The sequence below is a fragment of the Lissotriton helveticus genome, chromosome 6 (assembly GCF_964261635.1).
Source record: "Lissotriton helveticus chromosome 6, aLisHel1.1, whole genome shotgun sequence".
Taxonomy (NCBI): domain Eukaryota; kingdom Metazoa; phylum Chordata; class Amphibia; order Caudata; family Salamandridae; genus Lissotriton; species Lissotriton helveticus.
This window is the reverse complement of record NC_136067.1, coordinates 88246249-88262458: the sequence shown is the minus strand read 5'-3', so window position 1 is coordinate 88262458 and position 16210 is coordinate 88246249. Positions and strand designations below refer to the sequence as shown.

The 16210-nt window shown below is 41.0% G+C and overlaps 1 pseudogene across 1 annotated transcript in view; it reads right to left on the bottom strand.

Annotated features, from left to right (window-relative positions):
* Positions 1–1324: 1324 nt before the first annotated feature.
* LOC144762261 (uncharacterized) overlaps positions 1325–16210 on the bottom strand; it is a 50167-nt pseudogene continuing 35281 nt past the window's right edge. Inside the window, exon 2 of the transcript XR_013596071.1 lies at positions 1325–6689. The product of XR_013596071.1 is annotated as an uncharacterized LOC144762261 (transcript). The remainder of the gene's footprint in view (positions 6690–16210) is intronic.

Below are 16210 nucleotides of genomic sequence, written 5' to 3'. Positions count from 1 at the left end.
GCTGTGGTGCGTGCTACCTTTGACATATCTGCACAGTGCACAGCTGTGGTGCGTGCTTCCTTTCCCCATTGCACAGTACACAGCTTTAAAATGGACTGCACCTTTTAACAGTCGCTTTTTTTATCACCGTGGTGTGTGTTTCCTTTCACATCTCTGCGCAGCTGTGGCTGGTGCTACCTTTGACATCTCTGCACAGTGCACAGCTGTGGTGCGTGCTTCCTTTCCCCCAATTGCACAGTACATATCTGTGGCAAGTCTTCCTTTCACCTCACTGCACAGTAGTGGCGCGTGCTTCCTTTCACAACACTGCACAGTGCAGATATGTGGTGTTCCTCCTTTCACCCCAGTGCACAGCTGTGGTGTGTGCTTCCTTTCACCTTACTGCACATTGCACAGCTGTGGTGCGTGCTTCCATTCACCCCACTGCACAGTGCACAGCTGTGGAGCGTATTTCTTTCACCCCCTCTCGTTTTCTGTTTAATAGATTTCACACACAGGTGCCAAGGTTTCCAAAGCATCACAAAGCAGCACCTCTGCATCACTCAGCAACACCTAAACACCAGCACAGCACCACCTAAGCACCTTATCACCACATAACAATTTTAGCATCAACACAGTAACACCTCCTCATCAGTGCACCACCACCACCAGTGCAGCAACAAGTCACCATCAGCACAGCACTACCTCAGATGCACTGCAGCAACACCTCATTATCAACACAGCACCATCTCAGCATTAGCACAGCACCACCTCCACATCAGTGCACCACCACCAGTGCAACATCAGCTCAGCACCTGCACAGCCCCACACCAGCAGCAATTCAGAACCAACGCATCACCACTTCAGCCATAATACAGCAACAACTCAACACAGAACAAAAACAACACCATTTGTGCCACACATAAGCACCAATTCAGCTGCACAACATTGGCATAACTCATCACTACAACATCACTCAGCACCAACTCAGCATCACTCAGTACCACCTATGTATCATTCAGCATCACATAAGCATCACCTCGGAACCAGCGCACCGCCACTTCAGCATCACATCAATATCCTTCCAGATCACCTCAGCATCACCTCTGCCACTACTCACAACCACCTCAGCATCACTCCACACCACTTCAGTTTGGCATAAAAATTTGACATACATTAATTCTCCACAAATAACTCTCCACTACTCCTATCTAATTAAAATACTATTTCACAACATCAACCCTCCCGTTGTTTATATCCCACACCTACCAATTAAAACTATAACAAAAATTAATTACAACAAGCAAGGAAAAATTAATAGAATTGCATAAACAAATAAACTCGAACACATTTTTGTATTAATTTTGGTTTTTAGTACAATACTTCAGTTGTATAAAATGTTTTTTCAGTTAGATATAAGGTGACAGAAATAGTTATAACACTTTTTTATTATAACTTATACATTTTCAACATGCTACACATCATTCACAATGCTCTAAAACACATATTAAAAACGTTAACAAAGCCAATAGCTCTGTCTAAACACTTATAACGTCTCCAAGGCGAGACCTATTGGCTATGCTAATGCTTGTTAGAGATTAGGAGTGGGTTAGGTTATTGGGTGTAAAGGGTATTTTCGCGGGTTTAGGGGTGGGTTAGGGTGTTGGGTGGAAAGGGTATTTTAGAGTTTAGGATGGGTAGGCGTATTTGGGTGGCAAGGGTATTTTTAGGGTTTAGGGCAGGTAGGGGTATATGTGTGGCAAGGGAATTTTTAGGGTTTAGGGTGGGAAGGGGTATTTGGATGGCAAGGGTTCTTTTAGGGTTTAGGGTGGGAAGGGGATTTGGGTGGCAATGGTATCTTTAGGGTTTTGAGTGGGTGGGGTATTTGGATGGCAAGGCTAATTTTAGAGTTTAGGATTGGTAGGGTTTAGGGGCTGGGGTTGATAAGAATATATTATGTGCATACAGATATATATACACACTATAAGGCTTTATACTAACTTACAAAATACATACATTTGTTGTTGTAAAGGCATGTGTGGTAAAGGCATATGAGTGGTACAGTTTTGCATGGCAAAGACATGCGATGTAAAAGCATAAGCATTGTTAAGGATGCGATGTGAAGGCATGCGTTGTAATAAAATGCGTGGATCCATCATACAACCCTTTGCCACATTCAGTATATTCCTATGGAGTCCCACTAGTCCTGCCTTTTTATATGTTACATTAGCTTTACCTTTGTAAAGGATGCGCTGGCGCATTGAGTGCAGTGACACACATTCTCCACCGTCATTACTTTTTCCCCATGCTTGACTTACTTTATTTTATTATCTATGTGCAGCCACTAAATTGTCACATTCAGTACCTTTATATGGTTTCTCCCTAGGGTGGGCTTTTTGATGTTGTGTTAGGCCTTTTTTGACAAATGCCTGGACACATTTGTTGTGATATGCCTTCTTCGTGTCATCAATTTCTTCCCTGAGTGGACTTTGATGGTGCCTTTCTAATAACTGCTTATTTGAATTCAGAGCAGTCATATAATTTCTATTTCTAATAACTGCTTTATTGAATTGAGTGAAGTCATTTAATTTCTACCCATTGTGAACTTTCTGATGTTGTGTTATGTTAATATAAGTTATTAAGTGCACGAATACCCAGAGGTGTCTTGGCGCTAAACCTGAACGTAAGCCCTGAGGAATGGAAGGTGAAAAGAAATTAATTTAGGAATAGACATGTTTTTAGGTCTTTTCTAAAAGAGGCAAGAGAATTGGCATCTCATTTGTCCATAGGGAGCATAGTCCACAGCTTTGCTGTACCATGGCCTCCCCAGCCCGAGGTTCAGATCCTTGGAACCAACATAAGCCTGGCATAAGTAGACTGTAGCTGTCTGCCATGGTGGTACCAGGAAAAGATACTTTTAAGAAATACCGGCCCTGTGTTATTCAAGGCCGTATAGGCTAGACAAAGTGTCTTGAACTTGATGCATTGTGTCACAGGAAGCCAGTGAAGTTTCTGAATGTCTTTAGAAACTGATTCATACTTTGGCAGGTTTAATAGAAGCCTGGCAGCTGCGTTTTGCACCATCTGCAGTTTTTTCAGATGTTGCTTCTGCATATTAAGATAGAGGCCATTACAGTAGTCTAACTTAGATAGTTCCAATGCAGTTACAACTGTCCTCCTGGAATCGAGGGGGATATAGGAAAGAACATTTTTCAGTTTCCTAATCAGACAGAAGTTGGCCGTAACCGTAGCATTGGTTTGCTGTAAGAAATAAAGTTTACTGTCAATCAGGACCCCAAGGTTCTTTGCCTTTTCTACAGGTTTTGGTAATGCTCTGATCTCAGCAGGCCACTAGAGTCCGTCCCATCTTTACCAAAGATCACCACTTCGGTTTTGTCCGAATTCAATTTAAGACAATGCCTGCCCATCCAGCTGCTAATTTTCCTCATGCAGTTTTGAAACTGCATTGCGGGGATGCTTGATCTTTATGTGCTGCAATCACAATCTGTGTATCGTCGGCATATGATGTTAAGTTGAAAGCGAAATGTTGGATTAAGGGGGCCAGTTCCGACACACAAATGTTAAACAGAGATGGGCTCAGCGACGAACCCTGAGGGACCCCACAGCGGAGCACGTAAGGAGTAGATTTAAACTGGTACAGGGTCACTGTCTGTCTTCTGTACTTCAAAAAAGACTATAGTAGAGACAGAGCCTGATCCTTAACCCCTAGTTTTTCTAGACACAGTAGCAGTATGTTATGGTGGACAGTATCAAAGGCAACCGACAGATCAAGGAGGATCAAGGCCGCAGCACCTCCTTTGGCCATCACTTTTTTAACAAATGTGTTGTCACAGTAAGTGCACTGATATGGCCTCTCCTGTGTGGACTTTCTGGTGGAAATTTGGCGGTACCCTTCTAATAAATGTCTTGTCACATTCTGTACATTCATGCACATTTTCCTCAATGGGGACTTTCTGATGCTGTTTTAACTCTCCCTTGCGAATAAATGCTTTGCCACATTCAGTGAAGTCTTCAGTGTGGACCTCTGATGTTGTTTTAAGTCTCGATTTCTTATGAATGCATTGCCATGTTCAATACATTTATGTAGTGTCTCTCCTGTGTGAACATTCTGATGTCATATTACATTTTATTTTGCAATAAATCCCTTGGTGCATTCAGTACATTAATATGGTTTCCCTCTAGTGTAGACTTGTTGATACTGCATTACCTTATTCCTCCTGCAGATAACTGTATTATATTTTGTACATACATAGGATTTCTCTCCATGTGGATTTTCTGATGTCGCTTCAGTATTCCATTTGTAATGAAAGCTTTGTGACATTCAATACATTGATATGGTTTCTCTGCAGTGTGAAATTTCTGATGTCGCATTCATTTTTGCTTTGTAACAAATCCCTTGTCACATTCTGTACATTCATATGGTTTCTCTCCTGTGTGAATTTTCTGATGTAGTTTTAAACGTCGCCTTGTAATAAATGCCTTGTCACATTCTGTACATACATAAGGTTTCTCCCCAGTGTGGATTTTATTATGTCGTTTCAGCTCTCCTTTTCTTATAAATGCTTTGTCACATTCATTGCATTCATATGGTTTCTCCCCAGTGTGGACTTTCTGATGTATTTTTAAACTTTTCTTTTCAATAAATGCTTTGTAACATTCAGTACATTCATATGGTTTCTCTCCAGTGCGGATTTTCTGGTGTCGTTTTAGCTCTCCATTTCTTATAAATGCTTTGTCACATTCTGTGCATTCATATGGTTTCTCTCCAGTGTGGACTTTTTGATGTATTTTTAAACTATTTTTTTCAATAAATGCTTTGTCACATTCAGTACAGCTATATGGTTTCTCCCCAGTGTGAACTTTCTGATGTAGTATTAAGTTTTGCCTGGTAATAAATGCCTTGTCACATTCAGTACATTCATATGATTTCTCCCCTGTGTGTACTTTCTGATGTTGCATTAGCTGTGACTTTCTAATAAATGCCTTCTCACATTCAGTGCAGTTGAATGGTCTCTCCCCAGTGTGAACTTTCAGATGGTGTGTTAAATTTTGCTTTGCAATATATGTTTTGTCACATTCAGTACATTCATAGGATTTCTCTCCTGTGTGCACTTTTAGATGTAGTATTAACCCTTGCCTTGTAATAAATGCCTTGTAACAATCATTACATCCATAGGATTTCTACCCTGTGTGGACTTTCTGATGTTGCATTAGAAGTGACTTTCTAATAAAAGCCTTCCCACATTCAGTGCAGTTGAATGGCCTCTCTCCAGTGTGGACATTTTGATGTCGCTTCAGCTTTCCATTTGTTATAAATGCTTTGTCACATTCTGTACATTGATATGGCCTCTCTCCAGTGTGGACTGTTTGATGTTGCTTCAGCTGTCCATTTGTTATAAATGCTTTGTCACATTCTGTACATTGATAGGGCCTCTCTCCAGTGTGAGCTGTTTGATGTGCCTTCAGCGCTCCATTTGTTTTAAATGCTTTGTCACATTCTGTACATTGATATGTTTTCTCTCCAGTGTGGACGTTTTGATGTTGCTTCAGCTGTTCATTTGTTATGAATGCTTTGTCACATTCTGTACATTGATATGGCCTCTCTCCAGTGTGGACTGTTTGATGTGCCTTCAGCTTTCCATTTGTTATAAATGCTTGGTCACATTCTGTACATTGATATGGCCTCTCTCCAGTGTGGACTGTCTGATGTGCCTTCAGCGCTCCATTTGTTCTAAATGCTTTGTCACATTCTGTACATTGATATGGTCTCTCTCCAGTGTGGAATTTTTGATGTTGCTTCAGCTGTCCATTTGTTATAAATGCTTTGTCACATTCTGTACATTGATATGGTCTCTCCCCAGTGTGTAATTTCTGATGTTTTGTTAGATTTTCATGGGTAAAAAATGCCTTGTCACATTCTGAACATTCATAGGGTTTCTCCCCGGTGTGGACTTTCTGATGGCGGGTTAGATGTGACTTTATAATAAATGCCTTCTCACATTTATTGCAGTTGAAGGGTCTCTCTCCAGTGTGGAATTGTTTATGTCGCTTCAGATCTACATTTGTTATAAATGCTTTGTCACATTCTGTACATTGATATGGTTTCTCTCCAGTGTGGAGTTTCTGATGTTGCGTTAGGTTGCAATTGGTAATAAATGCTTTGTCACATTCTGTACATTGATACGGTTTCTCTCCAGTGTGGATTTGTTGATGCTGCTTTAGGTTTTTCTTCCTATGGAACACTTTATTACATTCTGTACATTGATATGGTTTCTCCTCTCCGCGGACACTCTGATGCTGCATTAGGTCTTTCATTGCAAAGAACACTTTTCCACAGTCAGTAGATCTATTTGGCTTTTCTACAATATGAAGTTTCTGTTGTCGCACTTGCTCTTTCTCTACCTAATAAATGTGGTGCCACATTGTAGATATTCATACGGTTTCTCTCCTGTGTTTTCTTGCTGATATCAGGTTAGCGCTTCCTTCGTAATGAGTACCTCATTAGACTTGCGTCAGTATGTCAGTGTGTTATGTCTTCAATGTATTTCTGCTGATGCCTAAGGGCCAAGTACAGACCTCATTAGGCAGCTTGGATTTACGGCTGTAGGAAAAGACTTTGGCGAGGAGTTAGCCTTCAAGAGAAGAGATTTTGAGGCATACCATTAATTTATTACTGCCATTTATTTAATCTGTTAAATTAAGAAAAATAAACAGTGAATAAGCTGAAATGCAGAGTCCATCACAAAAATCTTTTGGCATTTAGTGAGACATTTAATTGTCCATATAGACAAGTGCGCTGAAGAAATTCTAGATTTAATTTTCAATGTAAAAATGTAATAGGCAGAGTAAGGGCATACGATCCTCCCATGATCCCCTTCTTTCGAGGAGTGTGGACTCTAGAAGTAACCAAGACACCAGAGAAGGTTCCTTGTTCAATGAGTCAGACCCTCTCCCCACGACACATTATAATGTTAAATCCATAGTGACAAGATGCATCCCTTCTTATCCAGGGAATGCTTCTTATTATCACCCGGCCTAACAAATAATACTAGATGGAGCCTTTTCCAGAGAATGGACCATGCAACACAGAGTATCACAATAACAGCGGGAAACAGAAGCAACTACTGCAAGGGAGTCAGTAGGGAACTGGACACTGTTGCAGTGCCCCCTCTCCCTCTTGCCTGGTATCTGGTACAACTTTGACTGAGAATGTACTGAGTTCCTGCTAATCAGGTCCCCAGTACCATGGTTCTTTCCCCAAAATGTACCATTCTCCACAACTGGCACCTTTTTAGGATCCCAGTAAGTCCCTAGTAAGTGGTACAGCTGGTATCTAGGGCCTTGGAAATAAAGAGGGTCCCTAAGGGCTGCCGCACAAATTGGGCCACCTTAAGGGGGACCTCACTAAGCTTCTGAAAACGTTCATTGCAGCCTGCATGTTTTGGTGCTGAGAAAAATTAAGAGTCAACATGGTACTCACCCGTGTGTGCCATGCAACGAAAACACTGCATGGGGTATAGGAAAGTCACCCCTACAGCAGGCCTTACAGGCCTAAGGCAGGGTGCACTATACGCCACGTGTGGGCATATCTGTGTGAGTGGATGTGCCCTAGGGATATCTAAGCAGAACCTTAGATATTACAAGTACACAGAGTAGCCATAACGAGCACATGAGGTGGGCACTCGTGATTACGAGTTCCCCAGGTACATGGTGGCTTTACTGTACCCAAAAGTGTTTGGTATCAAACACCACATCTTAATAAACCCACACTGATACCAGTGGCGGGTTTATTTAGTAATGCACCTAGAGGGCACCTCAGAGGGGCCCCTTGAAAACCTATCAACTACAAGTGTGTTGACTGGTCTCGACCAGCGAGCCACAATAGACAGGTTTCTGACTATCAGGTGTGTGAGTGGCCCAGCTGTCTTCATTTTGCCCCTGTGAGCTGTTTGTACATGACGGCTAGGAGCATCTTTGCGAACCCAGCCCAGCTGACCCAACCACTCTGCACCCAAGCCACCCGCCCCAGGTCCCGACAAACCGACTGTGCTCCCTTGCTGCAAAACCCCTTGTCATGTCAAAGGTTCTTATATAGCGCCTTATCACCGCAAGGTCTCAAGGCGCTTGCTTTGGGAACCCGTCCTGGCTTTTCCCTGTGAGATAACCCCTACTGGGCATCCCCAAGGTGAAAGCCAGGCATCCCGCCGCGGGGGGCCGTAGTGGAGATTAAGCAAGCTATTGCCCAGAGTTGCAGAGTGTAAACCCGTGATTTGAGTAGGCACCGAAGCGAGAATTATTGAGTCCGTGGACATTTGGGCTCCAGACCCTGCCGCGTCGGGAATTGAACCCTGGTCCCGGGTCTGACCTCTGCTTCAGGGTCTGCCTCCTCTAACCAGTGAGCCACACTTCTCCACAAAAAACCCTTGAAACCCTAACGGCAGTTTGGGAGCTCTCTGACTTATCCCCAGGTCCCCCTGTGCAGCCTGTTTTTGGATGGCTTGTAGTACTTTGGACCTTGGTCCACTACAACTCCGAATGCCGAAGGTGAACCCTTGAAAACAACTGTACCTATCTTTATGCATCAATTACTTTTCTTCCATAGGATTGTATTGTGCGTAAAGGCGCACAATTTTAAAAGCTTTACTTGTACAAATTGCTATTGAAAACAGTACTCACCTTTGAAGTTCTTTGTTTTGAAACACATAAAACAAGCATTTGCAATGCAATAGGTTTCGCTTTTATGCGAGTTTAAGCTATTTGCCTAGTAAATGACAATGCCTTTTATTTATGTTTTAAAAAGGCCTCCGGCTACAAAAACGCTAGCATAAAGGGTGGGGGCAGGTATATTTATTTATGTATTTTTCATGTTCCTATGGCACTACTCTACCAAAGAATTGTCGGTGAGCGTTGTAAATTACAACAAACATTGAGTTGCGGGGTATTCCTACGAAGAACCATCATATAAAACATCAACCACACAAACAAGAAACTAACAGGGAGTAAATTGACTACTATCACCGGAGAGACCAAGATTAACAAAAGTAGGAAATCATTAAAAATTGAGTCTATGAACTGTTAGGGAATTGAAGTGCTTTGGCACACTCGGCAGAGAGGAAGAAAAAGGTTAGTGAGGAATTTCCATACCTTTAGATGACATGATTTGCGCTGCCACTCACCTGCGGGACAAGGCACCAACCACGATTACCTGCACGGTTGATGCCTGGAATCATATTCTGACTCTTCTACAATGCCCCATGTTATACTCACCGTCACTCCCACTGTCATATCAACCCACATGCAACTACTTCAAGAGAAGGGATTTCTTAAGCTCCTAGAGAGGACAAAAATCGCAATATGGGGGGACCATTACCACAATGGGACATTTTGGTCGTTAGACCAAGTATTTCATGAGATCCAGCCATCTCCTATGGATGTATTTCCCTATGTACGGCTCCGACAAGGCATGTGTTCCATTACCCCGGAGTTCCCTCAGGAACGCCCCACCTTGCCCCTTTGCAACTGATGCTACAAGATACTTCTCCGGGATACATGGTTTCTACGCTTTACCACACCATACATACTCAGCAGGAGGTGTCCCCATGCCCCTCACGTATGCAAAGGGAACTCAGAGCTTACGGATAAACATTGGACATATTGTTGTCTACAAACAGAGCAAATCTCAGCGAGGAGCAGACTGCACATCACACACTTATAATTTTAACATCTCATGTACTACAACCCAGTTAAAATGTACAAATACAAGCTGAAAGACTCAGATTGCTGCGATAGATGCGGCACTCCAGGGGCTGACTTCCTCCACTTAGCCTCCACTTAGCCTGGGAATGTCCAATGTTGAATGTGTATTGGGGACAGGTCTTTGATGCCCTGGAACAGATGACAACATTCTCCTTAGAATGCAATCCACTGGTTGCTTTGCTAGGCTACACCAAACTCATCCCTAAACCACACCACTGATATCTCGTTAATGCTTTGTTGAAGGCCAAACGCCGCGTGGCCTGTAGATGGGGTAGAGGAAGAGCACCAAAATTCAAAGAATGGCTCACTGACTTAATGTATTGTCAGGAACAATTGACTAACTATACAGAAGTACTTCCTCTGGCTTAAAGGCATAAAGACATTTGGGATCTGTAATGAAAGAGTCACTCTTGTGGTCGGTCACCCTATGATGACCTTCAACTACCACCATTTTAACTGACTTTAGTGTGTTATTTTACCCTAGCCTTAATGTAGGACGGTCCTATATATGCCTGCTCCTCTTTAGTTTTGTAATCTTGCTGTCTTTCAGTGGGAGCGGTCACAGACCAGAACAGTACATTTATATAATGAGTTCTTACTATTGGCTTTGACGTGGCCTCATGCCATCTTGCTTTCTGACTTTACCTTGATTCAAGCTTTTCTCTGTACATAGCAGTGCTTGTGAGTTGCTTGGCTTACTATTGGCTTTGACATGGCCTCATGTCATCTTGCTTTCTCTGGCTTTGCCATTTTCTGTGCTCGCACGCAGCTGCAAAGTGGGGAGGGCAGGTTTCTGCTCCTCACTTGTTTTCCACACCTCACTGACCAGAGTGAACTAGATATTATCTGTGAAATGTACAACTCTGTCTTGGAGTCAAAATATAGGAGCTTGGCCAGCCTCCGTCTTGGCCTTGACACAGACTGGTACCAGCCAGCTTGTTTTTTTCCAATGAGAAGGGGGTGAGGTTTTCACGTTGAGTAATGGTATTAAAGCTGGGAGCTTTTGTGGGCCAGGTGGAAGTTCACCACATAATGGACGTATTGCTGTGGAGGTGACGAAGCTTGGGTCCTGACTGAACTCCTTCCTGGGTTGAACAGACTTCCCAAGCTTGAGTTGGCAACGATTTGGCAAATTCAGTCGGTGAGGTGTTCCTAACCATTTCTGTATATTTTCTATTCTTTGCTACTTGTACATACTGCATTCTATTTAGACCGTTTATTTCAATTATTCACTTGATATATGGTAGTCTGCCATGACTGATATATTCGGCCTGCCTTTTTGAAATATTGCATTAATAAACTTGTGTGTGTAATATTCCATACATTTGGATTTGTTTTCTTACCTCGCTTTAAGGGAGTGCTTGGTCTTGCCTCGTCTTTTGGGAGTGTTGGGTTAGGGTGTGTCCTTTTTGCGAAAAGCACATTCATTATAGGACCCTCTTAAAAGCTACCTTATAATGCACCCACTAGACACTCCTGCTGACGCTCCAGAAGTAGCAGCGTCATAGAGGTATTAACACCAAGCGCACTGGGCACATGTTGGGCCGCCAACTCAACCTCATCCCCTTTCTAATATGCCAAGTAACATGATGCACTGCCTATACACTGGCACTGTGAAGTCGATATCAGGCACTGCAATACAGTTTGCTCCTTCAACACATGAGTAGTCATAGCCATAATAACTGTTAATTTTGCTGTAAGGTCTGTCTTATTATTCTGAGAGCAGAAGGGGGGAAATAATGACATCCTGGACTAGAATACTACCTCCTCACACCATGAACTGACTCTGAGAGGAAAGGATATAATTTGTATTTCGTATTATTGTGTCTGTCTTAGCACGATTTTACTGTTAATGTGTTATATCATTGAAGAAAATCAATAAAAAACAAAGTTAAAAAAAAGGTGAGGAATGCAGTCATCCAACAAAATCAGGGGAGTGTAGTAAAGTACTTGAAGCGTTACAGTACGTCATAATAAGAAAGGCAGAGGGAGGGGTGCTAAGTGACAGAGGTTGATAAAGCTAGAATGTCGGAAGGATTAGAATGTGGTGGGCCACAAGAGTAAAATTGGGTAATTGACAGCAAATATTTTTTCAGAATTGAAGTAAGGGATCTGAACGACTTCACCGTTGAAGAATAGATTGATGAATTGGCTTTTATCACCAGTCAACAGTATTTCTGCTGGGGAGTCATAAGTCACAGCGATACCAAAGGGGATGATGGACGGAGCGAGTCATAAGTCACAGACAATCTTTTTTTATCCACAATTGATTTGTAGAAAGGCAGGCAGAGATCCTATTACTGTATATATATATATATATATATATATATATATATATATATATATTTAGTCACCAAACTGCTCCGTTACCGGGGCACACTCTTAGTCAGCCGGTGCAAGTTCCAGGGACGGGCTTTCCCTGTGAATTCAATTTACCACCAAAAGAAATACTCGCACTCCACCAGAAGTATTATTATGCAGGTTTAATTATTCAGCTTTAACCAACGCGTTTCACAGCATCCGCTGCTTGATCACGGTTCCAAACATTGGTCCCTTTTCAGTTTCATCTTTTTATACCAGGTATTCACAATCGCCTGATTATGAGGCATTGTGGTCCTGGTAGTTTAATATTTAAATTTTTATTTTTTAAACAAAACAAATGACGTTTTTTACTTGCATGTATTTACACATATTTACATGTACAGGTGATTTGCAAATGTAAAGTACTAAGAATAGTTCTTTGGGTAATTTGTTACTGTTCGTAAAGTCATAGTTTCAGCACTGTGTTCTTTGTAAAACACTAGAAAGCTCATAGTATCCACCTCTCTGTATTTTTTGTATATATGTATAGGGACTTAGTGCCCTTCTTGTATACAGATATAGGATCCATTGATTTGTCACTCTATCATGATGAATAAGTTTTTAAACTTTCATGTATTTTCAATTTGAGGGCTAAGTGCCCTATATTTACCCAGACATTGCATGTTGTTAATATCTATTTGTGTTTCTATCTTTTAGCCTTTCACAAATGTACATGAAGTTCCTCGTCTCCATTGAGGCCCCCGGGAGTCTTAGTTTTAAAGCGAATGATCAGCCTCGATTCCAAACGCCGCAGCATCATCAGTCTGTTTCCCCCTCTTTCCTTTATCGGAATTGTTGCCAACCCACTGTATGTCATATCTCTCCAGTTCTTTTTTTCTTTTTCATGAGTTAGCATGTGTTTTGCCATAGCATAGCTCATATCACGGTTTTCTATGGCTCGGATATGTTCTAAAATCCGTTTCTGGAGGGGGCAGATGGTACTTCCAATGTATCTTTGACCACAAAAGCACTGTAGCAGATAAACCACATGAGTGGTTTTGCAGTTAATTTTGTTTTCTATTGAGAAAGTTTTTCCTTTTGGGTCCATTAGTTTGGTAAGATTGCGTCCAATTTGGCAGGCTTTACATTGACTGCACTTGGTGAATCCATTTCGTTTTTTCTCTAGCCAATTTTTTGATTTGCTTGTTCTTTCAAAATGACTGTTGACTAGTTTGTCAGATAGAGATGGAGCTTTCCTGTATGTTATTTGTGGGAACTTGCCCATCTCCTTCCCTATATCAGGATCCTTTTCCAAAACGTGCCAGTATTTCTGTAAAGCTTTGCGTATTTTGTGGCTTTCTTTTGAATAGGTTAATATCATTCTAATTGGCTCCCTGATTGTGTTCTGTGTTTCTTTTCCTTTTTCTTGATCCCTTTTCGGAATTAATGTTTCGAGTCTACTTTTTTCTCTAGCTCGTTTTTCACCTTGATCAATATCACACTGTTTGTATCCTCTTTTTTTGAATCTGATAGCAGTTTCTTTGAATTTTTTGTTCATTTCTTCCTGATTGGAGCAATTTCTCCTCATTCTTATAAACTCCCCATAGGGAATGTTCTTTTTCAGAGTTGCTGGATGGAAGCTTTGCCCATGTAGGACACTATTCGTGGCTGTTGCCTTTCTATGGACTGTTGTCTCCAGATGACCATTTTCAACATATACTCTGGTGTCCAGGAATATTATTTCTTTCTTGCTGATGTTATGGGTGAATGTCAACCCTTCTTCATTCTCATTTAGAATTTTTAGATATTCCAAGAATTCCTCATTTGAACCGTTCCAGATTATGAACAGGTCATCTATAAAACGCAGCCAGAGAACTACTCTGGCTGTGTAGTGGTCGTTTTCCTCTCTCCAAGCTACCATTTTCTCCCACCAACCCATCACTAGGTTGGCGTAGCTTGGAGAGAAGGAAACTCCCATGGCTGTCCCACACGATTGGGTGTAATATACCTTGTCAAAGAGAAAGACATTGTTGTTCAGGCACATTTCCACCATTTCCAAGATCATTTTGCAATGCTTCAGATGTTCTACAGGTTTCTGTTTCAGGAAATATTCAGTTGCTTTCAGTCCAAGTTGGTGATTGATTGAGGTGTAGAGAGAGACTACATCAATGGTTACCAGCCGGTATCCCTCTAACCATTCTATATTCATTAGATGCCTCAAGAAGTCCCCCGTGTCCCTTATATATGATGGTAATAAGGGTACCATGGGGGCTAAAAAGTGGTCTACATAATTTGCCAAGTTCTCGTAAAGTGAACCACAACTCGAGATTATCGGTCTTCCGGGGGGTTTGTTTAGAGTTTTGTGCACTTTCGGGAGAAAGTAGAGTGTAGGGGTGATTGGATTCTGGTTATTTAGAAATTGTACTTCATCATCGCTGAGTAACTTCAGATCTTTCCATTTATTTAGGCGTGTTTCTAGATCCAAGATCATTCCGTTTATTGGATTTTTGTCCAATGTTCTATAGTTTTTAGTGTCACTCAGCTGTCGCATTGCTTCATTCATATAGTCCTCCTTATTTTGTAGAACTATGTTCCCGCCCTTATCGGCGGGTTTTATCTCCAGATTGTTATTTTCCATTAAGGAGTCCAAGGCTTTGCGTTCTTCGATTGTCAAGTTTTCTCTTTTTTTGGTTTTGATATTGTCTAATTTATCCAGTTCCGCATCTACCAGATCATAAAATAGATCAACTTTATTGCCAGGATATAGTACCGGGCAAAATCTAGATTGTTTTTTGAAGTCTGTCTTTAACTAAGACTCCCGGGGGCCTCAATGGAGACGAGGAACTTCATGTACATTTGTGAAAGGCTAAAAGATAGAAACACAAATAGATATTAACAACATGCAATGTCTGGGTAAATATAGGGCACTTAGCCCTCAAATTGAAAATACATGAAAGTTTAAAAACTTATTCATCATGATAGAGTGACAAATCAATGGATCCTATATCTGTATACAAGAAGGGCACTAAGTCCCTATACATATATACAAAAAATACAGAGAGGTGGATACTATGAGCTTTCTAGTGTTTTACAAAGAACACAGTGCTGAAACTATGACTTTACGAACAGTAACAAATTACCCAAAGAACTATTCTTAGTACTTTACATTTGCAAATCACCTGTACATGTAAATATGTGTAAATACATGCAAGTAAAAAACGTCATTTGTTTTGTTTAAAAAATAAAAATGTAAATATTAAACTACCAGGACCACAATGCCTCATAATCAGGCGATTGTGAATACCTGGTATAAAAAGATGAAACTGAAAAGGGACCAATGTTTGGAACCGTGATCAAGCAGCGGATGCTGTGAAACGCGTTGGTTAAAGCTGAATAATTAAACCTGCATAATAATACTTCTGGTGGAGTGCGAGTATTTCTTTTGGTGGTAAATATATATATATATATATATATAAATATATTGTATTTATTGTTCAGTTAGTTACAACCATAACAATATTTCGTACACTGTTTAGAAAAAGGGAAATTGCATAAAAGTAACATTACTCTAAAATGTCTTAAAAAATACATAAATTATAAAAGTATTCTTCAGATTTGTCATTGAGCTGCTTTAGCTTTTAGTTCTTGTTCGTGAATAAGTAAAAACATAATCAATTTGCAGTTCATTTGGAAATCAGTAGAGTCCAGTCCTCTTATAATAGCAGTTCTACATGATTTTATGCCTCTGTCCAAAAACGCTTGCCGTAATAATGTAATTCACGCTGGTTGCAATGTCTTACAGTGGCATACAAGATTTACCAAATCTTCCTTTTTATAACCACAATGAGGGCAATTTTCATTTTCCCAATGCATCCAATGCGGGGCGTCTGCAAGAGTAGGGAACTGTCCAAACCGTAATGTTATTTTTTTTTATATAGATAGAGAAAGTGGAGTCCAAATAGGCCGCTTGTTCCAGTGTTTTATAAGTATTAATCACTGTCCAAGAATGAATTCTTTTGGACAAAAATGCCTTTATCAATCAGCAGTGAGTGGAACTTTGCAGCCTTGTTGAAAGTTAACTTAAATGTTTGATAGGGCATATGTTTATTCCAGAGGTCAGTAGTGCAGGTGACTTTTAGCGCATGTTCCAAAA